Source organism: Ursus arctos, unplaced genomic scaffold, assembly GCF_023065955.2.
Source record: "Ursus arctos isolate Adak ecotype North America unplaced genomic scaffold, UrsArc2.0 scaffold_5, whole genome shotgun sequence".
Lineage (NCBI taxonomy): Eukaryota > Metazoa > Chordata > Mammalia > Carnivora > Ursidae > Ursus > Ursus arctos.
Genome location: NW_026623067.1, coordinates 89,512,764 through 89,526,880, shown reverse-complemented (window position 1 = coordinate 89,526,880; position 14,117 = coordinate 89,512,764). Strand labels below are relative to the sequence as shown.

The window sequence follows — 14,117 nt, the reverse complement described above, 5'->3', positions numbered from 1 at the left end:
CAATAGAAAAGATTGATAAAACTAAGAGTTTTGGTTCTTGGAAAAGATAAACACAATTAACAAATCTTTAGTGACACACCTTATTTTATTCCAGGGTTGAGATGCCTACAGACCCCTAAAAGGTAATATAAATTAATGAAGCAGTAAGGGACAGACTTTATTGCTTATGTAAGATATTTTTCACTTGCACAAAAATGTACATTCTGTTTTAGTCCAGGCAGCTAACTGTTGTAACAACGTTCAAATCTCAGTGACTTAACAGAATACATTCCTCACTCATGCTACAGAGCAGAGTACAAGAGGGACCTCTGTTTCATGCTGTCATTCAGGGATCCAGTCCACTTCTGCTCTGTGGCTCTACCATCCCATAGTCCTCCACTGAATCACTTGTATTCAACTAGAGGAGGAAGTATGAGAAAACATCCCTTTAAAACCCTTTCAACCTCAGTGATATGTCATTTATTCACATTCCGTTCACAGAAGGGCTGGGAAATGTAGAGCCCAGGAAGAAGAGAAGGACACAGTTGTTAAGTTACTTTGAGAAATACATGCAGAAATACTAGAACTGAAGCAATGGAAATCATTCAGAGGTTTCAAAGTAAAGGCTCACAGGATACATTTGACCTACAGATGAATTTCTCTTAGACCAGTGCTCTTAAAATGTGAACTGGAGTGTTTTTAAACTGGCGTGCATTCTCCAATTTACCGCAGTTCCCAGTACTCCCTATCTATCACTCATGACCCCTTCTGCACTTTTTTTTTTTTTTTTTTTTTTTTTGCTTAATTCCTAGAGGCACTTGTGTGATCTCGAATGAGCCCGAGTATCTCTTTCACTGGTGATGAGGAGGTATTGGGAGGAGGTGAGAGAAGGAGTGACGTAAGAAGCAGAAGGCAAGACAGTTAAGAAGATGGGCCTGGAAAGACAGAGTGTAAGGAAGTAGAAAATTGGGCACTAGTGTCGTGTACAAGAAAAGGCCACTCCATCCAGGGCTGAAGTCTCCTCTGGATTAGCGGGTAGGTGACAGAGCCGTCTTCTGGCTTACGCAACAGCCCTTCCCTTTTTCATGTTGGTAGATCCTAGAACCTGATGTTCACAACTGAGACTATAAAAATGCCAGATACTTACCTCCCTAGCACTCCTTGCAGCTAGGGATGTCCCTTAAACACACTTCCAATGAGACATGAAGGGAGATGTGGCTGATTTCTTGCCTTATGTAAAGAGGAAAATGTATAAGCAGTGTTTTTCTTCTTCAGGAGAAGAGAAGAAGTTTCTTTTGCACTTTGGGTGCAGTTGGTTGAGGGAGTGCAGGTCTCTTACCATCATGGGGCAACTGGCTGGAGGATAGAAGCCAAGGGGTAGAAAAGCATAGAACAGAAAGATGGAAGGACGCTGGGTCCCTGAGAACATTATTGAGCTGCTGAACAAATACAAGGCCTGCCCAGCTTCAGGCTTTTCGGTTATGTGAAAAAAGCAAAATAAACAAAAAGACAAAACAAAACAACAAAAACCCTTTATTTAGGCTACTTTCTCTTGAGTATTCTGCTGATTGTATCCCAAAACATCTCAGCTGGTACAGTCAGCAAGAACAGGTGCAACGGAGTGGTGGGGATAAGAAGGGACAGTTGTTGCTGAGGTCCACTTAAACCGAATGTGAAGGAAAGGGACAATGGCTTGACTGTGAAGAAAGGTAGAAAAAGAAGAGATTAAACCTAGAACTTCCTTCTATAAGGCAGTATATGTGAGGGTGAAGGGTGTGGACTCTAGATTCAGAAAGACACTGGTTTAGATCCCAGTTCTACCATTTGTTAGTTGTGAACTGGTTATCTTCTCTCTTGGAGCCTCTATTTCCTTATCTGTTAAGTGGGGATTAGAGTAGAGTGCATTCAGAGGACTGTTGTTGCAAGGCTGATCCGAGTTCACATGTATGAAGCTCTTAGCACAGGGCCCAGCAAGTGTTTAACACATGTTAGCTATGATTTAGACCATCAGTGATCTTTTTAGCCTTTTATATCTGCTCTTGCATATCTCCCTCTGGATTGCCTCATACACACCTCAAACTCCTGGTGCCTGGTCTCCCTCTCACCATGTGCTCTTCATTTTTGCTAATTAGGAAAATGTCTTGGGTGCAGCAGAAAGACATGTGGCATGGGCTGTGTGAAACTGGATGTTTGGGCTGGATAGATTTAATTCACAGAGTATGCTATGTGCTGCCTGGTTATCCAAGGAACCCAATAAAAGCTGATCTCATCATACTGATTGAATTTGCTGACACGCTTATCATTTCCTTTTACAGTTTTTATGGTCCAGGATGACTCTGTTGCCAGCATCTTCTGATAGAAGGAATTACTTTTCCAGGCAGTGCAATAATGCTATTTATCAAAAGAAACACTGGACAGTCAGAATGGACTTCAGAGCTGTGTCCTGAGCCATCTGGCCAACTCTCGGCAAGAAACTTCTTTGTTCTTTAGAGACTGAGCTTTATCCCCAAGCACTAACAGAGTTGAAATGGAAGAAGTTGGACTTACTTGTCTTTGGTATGTAAACAATAACTTACTATTTACGCATATGAAAGGACATTTTTAAAGGAAGGAAGCAATTATAGGGTATTTTGTCCCTGCCTCACTGACCTCTCCATTTTAACCTTGCTCTTTTTATGTGGGGGGTGTGTTTACTCTTGTTTATGAAGCTGTGTCTGTGAATATAAACCCTTTATGTAATTCACTTGTTTATTCAACATTTACTGAATGCCTACTATGGTTCTGGCATCTTTTAGGTGTTGTGATACTGTGAAGTTCCTGCTCCCAGGAGGCTGAGCCCTGGGCTTGGGGTACCTGGTAGGACAGATTTGGGTTGAAGGCACTGGGGTGCAGAAAAGGAGAATATTCCAGGAAACAAATGGCAAAATTGCTCTGAGGGGAACACTGGATATAGAACCTACATTCCTGAGAGCGTCAAGGATGCCATAAAACAAATATCAGTGTTTCTATCATGCTTCTAACTGTACTTTTCACTACAGCATTGACGTATTCAGAGCTCCTATTCAAGTCAGAAGCTGTTATACAATCTTTTCTGAATGAAGGCAGTAATGATTCCCTGTAATATGGTTTATTATATGAAATTAGTAAAATCTTAAGCCTCAAGACATAATGTGCACCATAAAATCGTGATATAACATAGTTAATCTATACTTTGGGTGTTAGCTCAGTTCCCCTCAATTATCATTATAAAAAGGTTTCGCTCCAACTGGAAGAAAGAGCAGCTGAATTTGTAAAAGAGTTCTAGATGCTGCTGCCTTAGTTAAACAAAGACAGAAAAGCAGGAGGATGGAATGTGGATTTGGTGAAATGCTGGCATAGAATACAAAGCAGCAGTGAGTCCTTAATATAAATACATTTCACTCCAATAATTGCAGGTGAAATTAACTGTTTTGGGGGGAGAATAATAGGAATGAATCAATTCTATTTCAGGTTAGCATTTTGATGTGAGGTTTTAAGCATTTGTAATTCCAAGTTAAGAAACATGAAATGTGACATTTTTCATTTTGGGTATGAATTTCTATGTTTATGGATACTGTTTCTATATGTAATACGTATTTTTTTAGTATAACCATTTTCCTTCTCACACACTCTTTTTTTTTTTAGAACTACATTCCTTCCTGAACTACCCTGCATCCTTTGCATTAATTCCTAGGCTTCCTGAAGGAGGCTCCATGTTAATCTACTGATCCTATACCCTAGTCAGTATCCTTTTCAGGGATTTCAGAAATGGCAATAAAGCCCATTCTGCCCCTCTGGCTCCGAATTGCGGGGGCTGTGAGATGTGGTACTGGGGGCGGTGTTAGCATCCATATTTCTTAGCGTGTGGTGTGGTCTGCAGAGTCCAAGAGAAGATGAAGCACGAGCCCAGAGGAACAGGAGGACAGACAACAAAAGCCTTCATTGCAGTTGTTCCCAGGTTCAGTGCCAGATTTCTGTTCATGAATTGTGTAAGACACTCCGCTATCCTGATTTCCCCTTTCTGATTAAACTAGTTCAAGTGGGGTTTCTATCACATGCAACCAAGTAATTTCTGACTAATGCAATCACCCTCCCTGCTGCCCTCTATGAGCTCTTCAGTTAATTTGGGTTCTTCATCCTACTTTCTTTTCTTTTCTTTTTTTTTAAGATTTTATTTTTAAGTAATCTCTACACACGATGTGGGGCTCGAACTTAAAACTCCGAGATCAAGAGTCACATGCTCTACCAACTGAGCCAGCCAGATGAAGCCCCTCTTCATCCTACTTTCTAAACCTCTTCTGTGTTCCTGCCTCCACACTTCTGCACTGAGATCATCACCATTCTCTCCCGTTATGGAAGCTCAGTCCTTAACAACGTCCAGCCAAAGTTCTGCCTGCCCTGCACATCTTTCCCTGACTACCTGGCCTTCTCTCTATGCCCAGAACTCATGCAGCCTTTGTTCTCAATATATGCGCACTGGCACTTTCATTTTCCCCAAACTGAGCTAAACTCCTTGAGCACTGAGGCAATTTATCCTACCTTTGTGTCTCTCCAGGGCCTTAAACATTGTAAGTGTTTCGTTTTGAGAGAGATGATGTTGCCAGCTATGATTTTATAGCTAGATGATAATCTTGAAGATCTAATTTAAATGGAAAACTAAATATAATGAGCTCATGTCAGCTGAGTAATTATTTTAGGATGAGGTTACATTGAATGGCAATAGTTCTTGTAGTGATGACTTCTATATAGAGATATTGTTGTATAAGATGTACACACCCTGCTTGGCAGGGAGGATGTGTTTTGGGAACTAGGACTGCTAACAATGTCACACAGGGTTGTTAGAGCACAGCCGTCAAGACCATGCATTCCCAGCGTTTTATATTGACAATGCCTCTTCCATTCTCTTCAAATGACTTGAAGTTATGACATGCTTCTGGCCCAGTTTTCTTCTAGGTATTTTTCACACAATAGCAGATCAATTATCCCAGGCTACAGAGATATTTGTGATGCCATTCTAATGTCACTGTATTTCCACAATCCTGGAATTGTCTGCTGAGCCTCACCCTATGTTTTCACATCTATTTCTTTGAGGGTAACACCAGCTGCCTTACAACTAGTATAATTATAGCATCCAGCATGACATTTTCCTTGCTTTCTTTGGGGCATGTCCAACTCTATCACTTTCAAACATTATGTTAGCCATTAAGAATAAAAATTCTTGACCAGACCCAAAATAATTGGCAGAAATAAAGACCAAGGAAAGTAGATACCCTGCAGAACATGCTTGCTTTTGGAGAGCAAGGCAACATACTCAGAGGCTGTGATTTTTGCAGTTTGTGTCCCAGCTCTTATTGGTTGACTGCCTACAAGTATAACTAGTGCTCATAGCATGGCAGAAATATTCAGTAATAGAGAACCAAACTGGAGAGTATATTGATACATGTGTATGTGATTTGGGAAAATACTTCAGAAACAAAACGCTTTATAAAATTCAGGGGCAGATAAACAGCATTAAACCTGGTAACTTGGATAGAAAAAGGAGAACTTATATATAGGTATGTACTCAACTTACAAATACGGCTTCTTTGCTAACTACAAATGAAGGATTCAAAACTCAGAACTTTGATATAGGTTTGTGAAAAGAAATGGAAGGAGAGGTCCTGAAAGGTGAAAGTAGATGACAAAAATAACAGACCATTAGTCACAATACCAAGGCAGTTACAAACCAGAGCTGGGATGACCGTTATTCTAGTTAATGAAGACAACAAGGTGGAGAATGACCCCTGGATAAGCAGCATAGGGGGAAATGTCAGAAAGGTCTGAGTCCCAGGACTCAGTAGGGACTTGTTGGAATTGCTTTCTCAGGATTCAGGACTTCTGAAGAGTGAATAAAATATGCTCTCATGAAAACCCTGACAAGCCACCATCCTGGTCAAATGACTCTGGCCATCTATATTATTTAAAATAGCTTTGGTTAACTCAGAAATGTGGAGAAGCATTTTTTCCTAAAAAAAGCTAATGTCTACATGTATTACATGTGGATAAAACCTAGCAGGTCATCGCAGTTCCATTGGATCTCATCTTAATAAGAAGTTCCAAACTTAATTTTTAAAAAAATTTTTCTTTCTTTCTTTCTTTCTTTCTTTCTTTCTTTCTTTCTTTCTTTCTTTATAAATTAAGATTTCAGCTTCTGGTACTGCAAGATCAGAAGAAATGCTGAGGGCTACATTTTTGAGAAATGAGTATAGTAAAATACAGAAGAAAGAAGTCTCTTTCCTATTGTGTTCTTGAGATGGCAGCATAACATGATCACATCCCATTTAATCCCTAGCCAACTGCAAGCCTTCCCTCCCCAGGAGGGCCAGGCTCATGGGTGTGCAAGCCATGCAGTGGCATATGACTCTGTTCCCAGAAGGAACCCTGTGCTTATTTTAATGTCTTGCTGTTGCTGTTTGGACATGCTTAGTAATTTTACCTTTGAACTTGTGTTTTATAAGTGGAGCCTGATGGGACAAGGAGTACACTTATGAACAGAGGGGCTACTCCTGGGGTGTGTACTGAGAGGCACAGACAGGCAGGTTCCAGGGGCTACAGACAGCAGTGTATACATGGAGCATCACCGAGCACACACACACAAGCCTGGGGTGGTCCAAGATGTGGAGGGGACCCCAAGGAGACAGCTGGGGCTGGACCTGGGTCTGACTTGGTGGTGGCAACAACAGCACTGGTGGCCTTGGGAAAGAGGAGGGTATGGCAGGGGGCAGTACTGGGACCGAGGTTGTGACCCTGGCTTTGTGGTCCATCTCGGAAGCCCCAGAGCTTCTGCACAAACATTAATTCTCTAGACTGAGCAAGGGTATAGGAAATGCTGGCACCAAGGAAGTAAATTTTGTCCGTAAATAATTACAGAATAATAGCATACACATGGATATTGCTGTAAAGCATATTAGGGAGTTATCACTTTTCAAAGAGTTTAGAATTTTTGGGTTTGAAAAATGCTGCAATATTATGAAACAAATATCAGACTTATGAATAGAAATTAAATTTATAAATTGTCCCATTAGGGGTACCTAAGTGGCTTGGTCAGTTAAGCCTCTGACTCTTGATTTTGGCTCAGGTCATGATCTCAGGGTTGTGAGATTGAGCCCCATATCAGGCTCCAGGCCCAGCATGGAATTTGCTCAAGATTCTCTCTCTCCCTCTTCCCCTCCCCCCTCCTCTCTCTCTCTCTCAAAAAAAAAAAAAAAAGAAAAGAAAGATCATCCCATTAGATGGAAAAGAACACTGTTTTCATATGAAGCTTCAGATGAATCAATTACTAATGAAGATGACAATCCTAAAATTAATTTTTCCTTTTAATTGAAAATGCAATAGAGGAGTCTGGGGGATGATGGCTGTGTAGGAGGACCCTGAACTCTCTCTGTCCCTAGTTTACAACAAGATACCATCCACATCCAAGTCAATAAACTGGAGAGTGATCAGAAGACCAGAACAAACTCCACAACTAAATATGAAGAAGCTACATCTGAAAGCTTAGGAAGGACAGAGAGGCAGAGGGAGCTGCCTGCAGAAGGGAGAGAGCTGTGACAGAAAGGGCAGAAAAATGGGTCCTTGCACCAGGGAGCTCACATGAAGAAGACTAATCCCCATAATGTTTGTCTTTAAAAGCCAGAGGAACTGAATTCTATGAGTTTGTAAAACCAGTGGGACTTGGAACCTGGAGCTTTAAAAGTCAGCTGACTCAGCACTGTGTGAGCTGGGAGCAAGTAATAGCTGGGTCCCCACCCTTAAAGAGACAGCAGCCTGCACAGAGAGGTAACATAAAAACAGCAGTTTATACAATGCTGGGGGAAAATGGGAGACAGATCTGTTCATATGGATTTTAGAGCATGGTGGGGCACTTCTATGAAAATAAAGGAGCTGGCAGGCACCATTTTCCTCCCTCGCCCCCCAGCATAAACACAGAACCACCTGGGAAGCAGGGCTACATGGACAGTTGGTACCTAATAAGCTAGCTGTGTGCCAGGCCCACAAGTTCTCCTAAGGTCTCACCCACTCCAAGCCTGCTAGCCTCTGTCCTGGGCTCAGGGCAAATTTTATTAGCACACAAAACTGCACTGTTAGCCAACTGCACAGCTGCCACTGTATACCATGCCCAGTGGTGCTCCCCCAGCCACCCTAGCACTGTAGCATCTCAGGTGATCCAGCATAGGACGAGTGATCCAGTACAAACTTTGCCAGCACTGCTGCCCTGCTCCCAAGTTCCCCAGCAGTCACACCCTCTCAGAGCTGGCCTGCATGGGTCCCACTAACACTACAGAGAGCAAGCACAGCTCACAACAGGCAGTGTGTCAGTGCAGATGACTGCACTGAAAGGAAAAGTGACCCAGACACAACAGAAGGGCATAAGCAACAAACATAGGATACTCTCCTGAAGTGCCAAGTTCTGTTGAACAGGGGACATGCACTGCAGGGCACTCCAGGACCTCTTCTTCATAAAGTCACTGCTTTCAAGAGTAGAAGGCATGGTCGACTTTCTTAACACACAAAGACACAGAGAGGAAAATAAAATGAGAAGACAGAGAAATGTATCCCAAATGAAACAACAGGACAAGGCCACAGCCAGAGATCTAAGTGAAACAGATATAAGTAACATGCCTGATAGAGAATTTAAAGCAATGACCATAAGGAAGTGGAAGACATGAATGAGACCCTTAACGCAGAGATAAGGAATAACATAGCAGAGAAGAAGGGCTCAATAAATGACATGAGAAACATGCTTGATGGAATCAACAACAGGATGGAAGAAGCCGAGGAATAAATTAGCGACCTAGAAGAGAGTAATGAAAAGTAATCAAGCTGAACAAAAGAGAGAAAGAAAAATTATGCAAAATGAGAATAGACTTAGGGAACTCAGACTCCATCAAATGTAATAATATTCATATTTTAGGAGTCCCAGAGAAGAGAGGAAAAGGGACAGAAAATTTGAAGAAATAATAGTGGAAAACTTCCCTAATCTGGGGAAGGAAACAGATGTCCAGATCCAGGAAGTAGGGAGAACTCCCTTCAAAATGAACAAAAGCAGACCCACACCAAGACATATTGTATTTATGCAAATATATAGTGATAAAGTGGCAAAGTATAATGATAAAGAAAAAATTTTAAAAGCAGCAAGACAAAAGAAGTCAGTAACTTACAAGGGAAAACCCATAAAACTAGCAAGAGACTTTTCAATAAAAACTTTCCAAGCCAGAAAGGAGAGGCATGATATAGTGAAAGTGCTGAATAGGAAAAATCTGCAGCCAAGAATACTCTATCCAGCAAGGCTGTCACTCAGAGTAGAAAAAAAAGATAAAGAGTTCCCCAGACAAAAAAAAAACAAAACAAAACACTAAAGAAGTTCATGACCACTAAACCAGCCCTGCAAGAAATATTAAAGGGAACTCTTTGAGTGGAGAGACCAAATGTGAGAGTATAAAGGTAGGAAATGCAATAAGCAGTAAAAATGAATATTTCTGTAAAAACTTAGTCAAGGAACTCACAACAAAACAAAGATGTAAAATACAGTAACATATACCTTAAACATGGGGAAGACAGAAGAAAAGAATGGGTTCAAACTTAAATGACCATCAACTTAAGATAGACTGCTATATGCAGAAGGTGTTATATACAAATCTAATGGTAACCCTATATCAAAAACCACTAATAAACATGCAAAGAATAAAGAGAAAGAAATCCAAATATGTCACTAAAGAAAATCAGCAAACTGTGAAAGACAGAAAGATAAGAAAGGATCTGAGAAAATCTTCAGAAACAGCTATACAGCAAGTAATAAAATGACAGTGAATACATATCTAAAAATAATTACTTTGAGTTTAAATGGACTAAATGCTCCAATCAAAAGACATAGGGAGACAGAACAAATAAAAAAACCAAGGCCTATTTATATGCTACCTACAAGAGTCTCATTTCAGACCTAAAGATACATGCAAATTGAAAGTGAAGGGATGGAGAAGCATTTACCATACAAATGGATGTTAAAAGAAAGCCAAGGTACCAATACTTATATAAGACAAACTAGATTTTAAAACAAAGACTGTAAAAGAGACAAAGAAGGACACTATATAATAATAAAGGGGACAATCTAACAAGAAGATATAACAATTGTAAATATTTATGCACCCAAAATAGGAGCACCCAAATACATAAAACAGTGAATAACAAACATAAGTGAACTAATTGATGATAATACAATAAAAATAGAAGACTTTAACACCCCACTTACATCAATGGACAGATCATCTAAACAGAAAATCATCAAGGAAACAATGATTTTGAATGATACATTGGAACAGATGGATTTAACCAATACATTCAGAACATTATATCCTAAAACAGGAGAATACACATTCGTTTCAAGTGCACACAGAACATTCTCCAGAATAGATCACATATTAGCCCATAAAACAAGCTTCAACAAATTCAAGAAGATCAAAGTCAAACCATGCATCTTTTCTGACCACAACATTATGAAACGAGGAGTCAACCACAAGAAAAAAATTTGGGAAGACCACAAATACATGGAGGTTAAATAATATGCTGCTAAACAATGAATGGATCAACCAGGAGATCAAAAAAGAAATTAAAAAGTACATGGAAACAAATGAAAACACCATGGTCCAAAACCTCTGGGAGGCAGCAAAAGCAGTTCCAAGACGGAAGTGTATAGCAATACAGGCCTACCTCAAGAAGCCAGAAAAATCACAAATAAACAACCTAACCTTACACCAAAAGAAGCTAGAAAAAGAACAACAAACAAAACCTAAAGCCAGCAGATGGAAGGAAATAATTAAGATTAGAGCAGAAATAAATGATATAGAAACTAAAAAATAATAGAACAGATCAATGAAACCAGGAACTGGTTCTTTGAAAAAAATCAATAAAATTGATAAACCTCTAGCCAGACTTACCAAGAAAAAAAGAGAAAGGACTCAAATAAATAAAATCAAAAATGATAGAAGAGAAATAACAACCAACACCACAGAAATACCAACAGTTAGAATGTTATGAAAAACTATATGCCAACAAATTGGACAGCCTGGAAGAAATTGATAAATTCTTAGAAACTACCAAAACTGAAACAGGAAGAAATAGGAAACTTGAACAGACTGATAACCAGCAAAGAAATTGAATCAGTAATCAAAAAACTCCCAGCAAACAAAAGTCCAGGACCAGATGGCTTCACAGGTGAACTCTACCAAGCATTTAAAGAAGAGTTAATAACCTATTCTTTTCAAACTATTCCAAAATTTAGAAAAGAAAGGAAATCTCCCAGATTCTTTCTATGAGACCAGCATTACCCTGATACCAAAACCAGATAAAGACACCACTAAAAAAAAAAAAAAAAAAAAAAAAAGAACTATAGGCCAACATCCCTGTTGAAAATAGTCGCAAAAATCCCCAATAAAATACTGGCATACCAAGGGGCACCTGGCCGGCTCAGTCAGTGGAGTGTGTGGCTCTTGATCTCGGGATTGTAAGCGTGAGCCCCACATTGGGTATAGAGATTATTTAAAAAATAAATAAAAAATTTATAAAAAATACTATCAAACCAAATCCAAAAATACATTAAAAAAAAATCATTCATTGTGGTCAAGGGGGATTCATTCCTGGGTTGCAAGAGTGGTTCAATATTTAAGATTCAATCAACATGATCTATCACATCAATAAGTAAAAGGATATGGACCATATGATCATTTCAATAGATGCAGAAAAAATGTGTGACAAAGTACAACATTGATTCATGATAAATACTGTCGACAAAGTAGGTCGAGAGGGAACATCCCTCAACATAATAAAAGCCATATATGAAAAACCCACAGCTAACATCATCCTCAAAGGGGAAAAACTGAATGTTTTCCCCCTAAAGTCAGGAACAAGACAAGGATGCCAACTCTCACTACTGTTATTTGACATAGTACTTGAAGTCCTAGCCACAGCAATAAGACAACAAACAGAAATAAGAGGCATCCAAATCAGTAAGGAACAAGGAAAAGTTTCATTATTTGCTGATGACATGACACTTTATACAGAAAACCTGAAAGACTCCACCAAAAAACTCCTAGAAGTGATACACAAATTCAGTAGAGTTGCAGGATACAAAATCAATGTACAGAAATCTGTTGCATTTCTATATACCAATAATGAAGCAGCAGAAAGACAAATTAGGAAAACAATCCCATTTTCAATTGCACCAAAAATAATAAGATATCTAGGAATAAATCTAACCAAAGAGGTGAAGGACCTATAGTCTGAAAATTATAAAACATGGATGAAAGAAATTGAAGATGACACAAAGACATGGAAAGACATTTCACGCTCATGGATTCAAAGAACAAATATTGTTAAAATGTCTATACTACCCAAAGCAATCTACACATTTAATGCAATTCCTATCAAAATACGAAACAACATTTTCCACAGTACTAGAACAAAGAATCCCAAAATTTGTATGGAACAACAAAAGACCTTGAATAGCCAAAGTAATCTTGATAAAGAAAAACAAAATTGGAGGCATAATAATTCTGGACTTCAAATTATATTGCAAAGGTATAATAAACATAATGGTATGGTACTGGCATGAAAATAGACACATAGATCAACAGAACAGATTAAAAACCCCAGGAATAAACCCACAACTATATGGTCAATTAATCTTTAACAAAGAAAAGAATATACAGTGGGAAAAGGACAGTCTCTTCAACAAATGGTGTTCGGAAAAGTGGACAACATGCAAAGAATGAAACTGGACTACTTTCTTACACAAAAATAAACTCAAAGTGAATTAAAGAACTAAATGTGAGACCTGAAATCATGAAAATCCTAGAAGAGAGCACAGGCAGTAACCTCTTTGACATTGATCATAGCAACTTTTTGCTAGATCTGTCTCCTGAGGCAAGGGAAACAAGAGCAAAAATAAAATATTGGGATTACATCAAAATAAAATCTTCTGGCAAGGGCTTTCCAAGATGGCAGAGGAGTAGGAAACCTGTTTCATCTGGTCCCATGAATTCCACTAGTTATCTATCAAATCATTTCATCTGGTCCCATGAATTCCACTAGGTATCTATCAAATCAAACCTGTGAACTCAATTGGAGATCTAAGAAAAGAATAGCTGCAACCCTACAAATAGAAAAGTGACCACTTTTGCAAGGTAGGAGGTTCAGAGAAGTGAATCTGAGGTGATACATGGGAAGATAAACCGAGGGGAGAGGGAACCTCCATCAGCCAGCACCAGAAAGTGATAAAATAGCAGAGCACAAAATCAGAACTTTTAGAAATCTGCTCAGGTGAAGGACATCCCTGTCTGAAAGGCACTCAGGTGATGAAACAGGGCAGAATCCTGAGTGGGACAGCGTGGTCTCAGGATCCTCAGGGTCACAGAAAGAGCAAGGGGGGGGGGTGCCTAACTGCGGCAGAGTTCCCAGGCACCAGAGCAGGGAACTCAGACTCCATCAAATGGAATAAAATATTCATATTTTAGGAGTCCCAGAAGAAGAGAGAAAAAGGGACAATTGTATAAACCAATTAAGAACAAAATTAAAGAAACACATCGATAATAATACAATAATAGCAGGGGAATTTAACACTCACTGCAATGGACAGATCATCTAAGCAGAAGATCAGCAAGGAAACAAGGGCTTTGAATGACACACTGGACCAGATGGACTTCTTAGATATATTCAGAGCATTCCATCCTAAAGCAACAGAATACACATTCTCCAGAATAGATCAATACTGGGTCACAAATCAGGTCTCAATCAATACCAAAAGATTGGGATCATTCCCTGCATATTTTCAGACCACAATGCTTTGAAACTGGAATGCAATCACAAGAGGAAATTTGGAAAGAATTCGAATACATGGAGGTTAAAGAACATCCTACTAAAGAATGAATGGGTCAACTGGGAAATAAAAGAATTAAAAAATTCATGGAAACAAATGAAAATGAAAATACAACTGTTCAAAACCTTGGGGATGCAGAAAAGGCCGTCCTAAGAGGTAAGTATATAGTAATAGAAGGCTTTCTCAAAAAAACCAAGAAAGGTCTCAAATACAT

The 14,117-nt window shown here is 39.3% G+C and overlaps 1 long non-coding RNA gene across 1 annotated transcript in view; it reads left to right on the top strand.

The window, feature by feature from the left end:
- The window catches only part of LOC113254996 (uncharacterized), a 268,574-nt gene that overhangs the window by 141,927 nt on the left and 112,530 nt on the right, over positions 1 to 14,117 (top strand). The window contains exon 3 of the long non-coding RNA XR_008957588.1: positions 2,295 to 2,535. This is a non-coding gene — a long non-coding RNA (uncharacterized LOC113254996). The remainder of the gene's footprint in view (positions 1 to 2,294; positions 2,536 to 14,117) is intronic.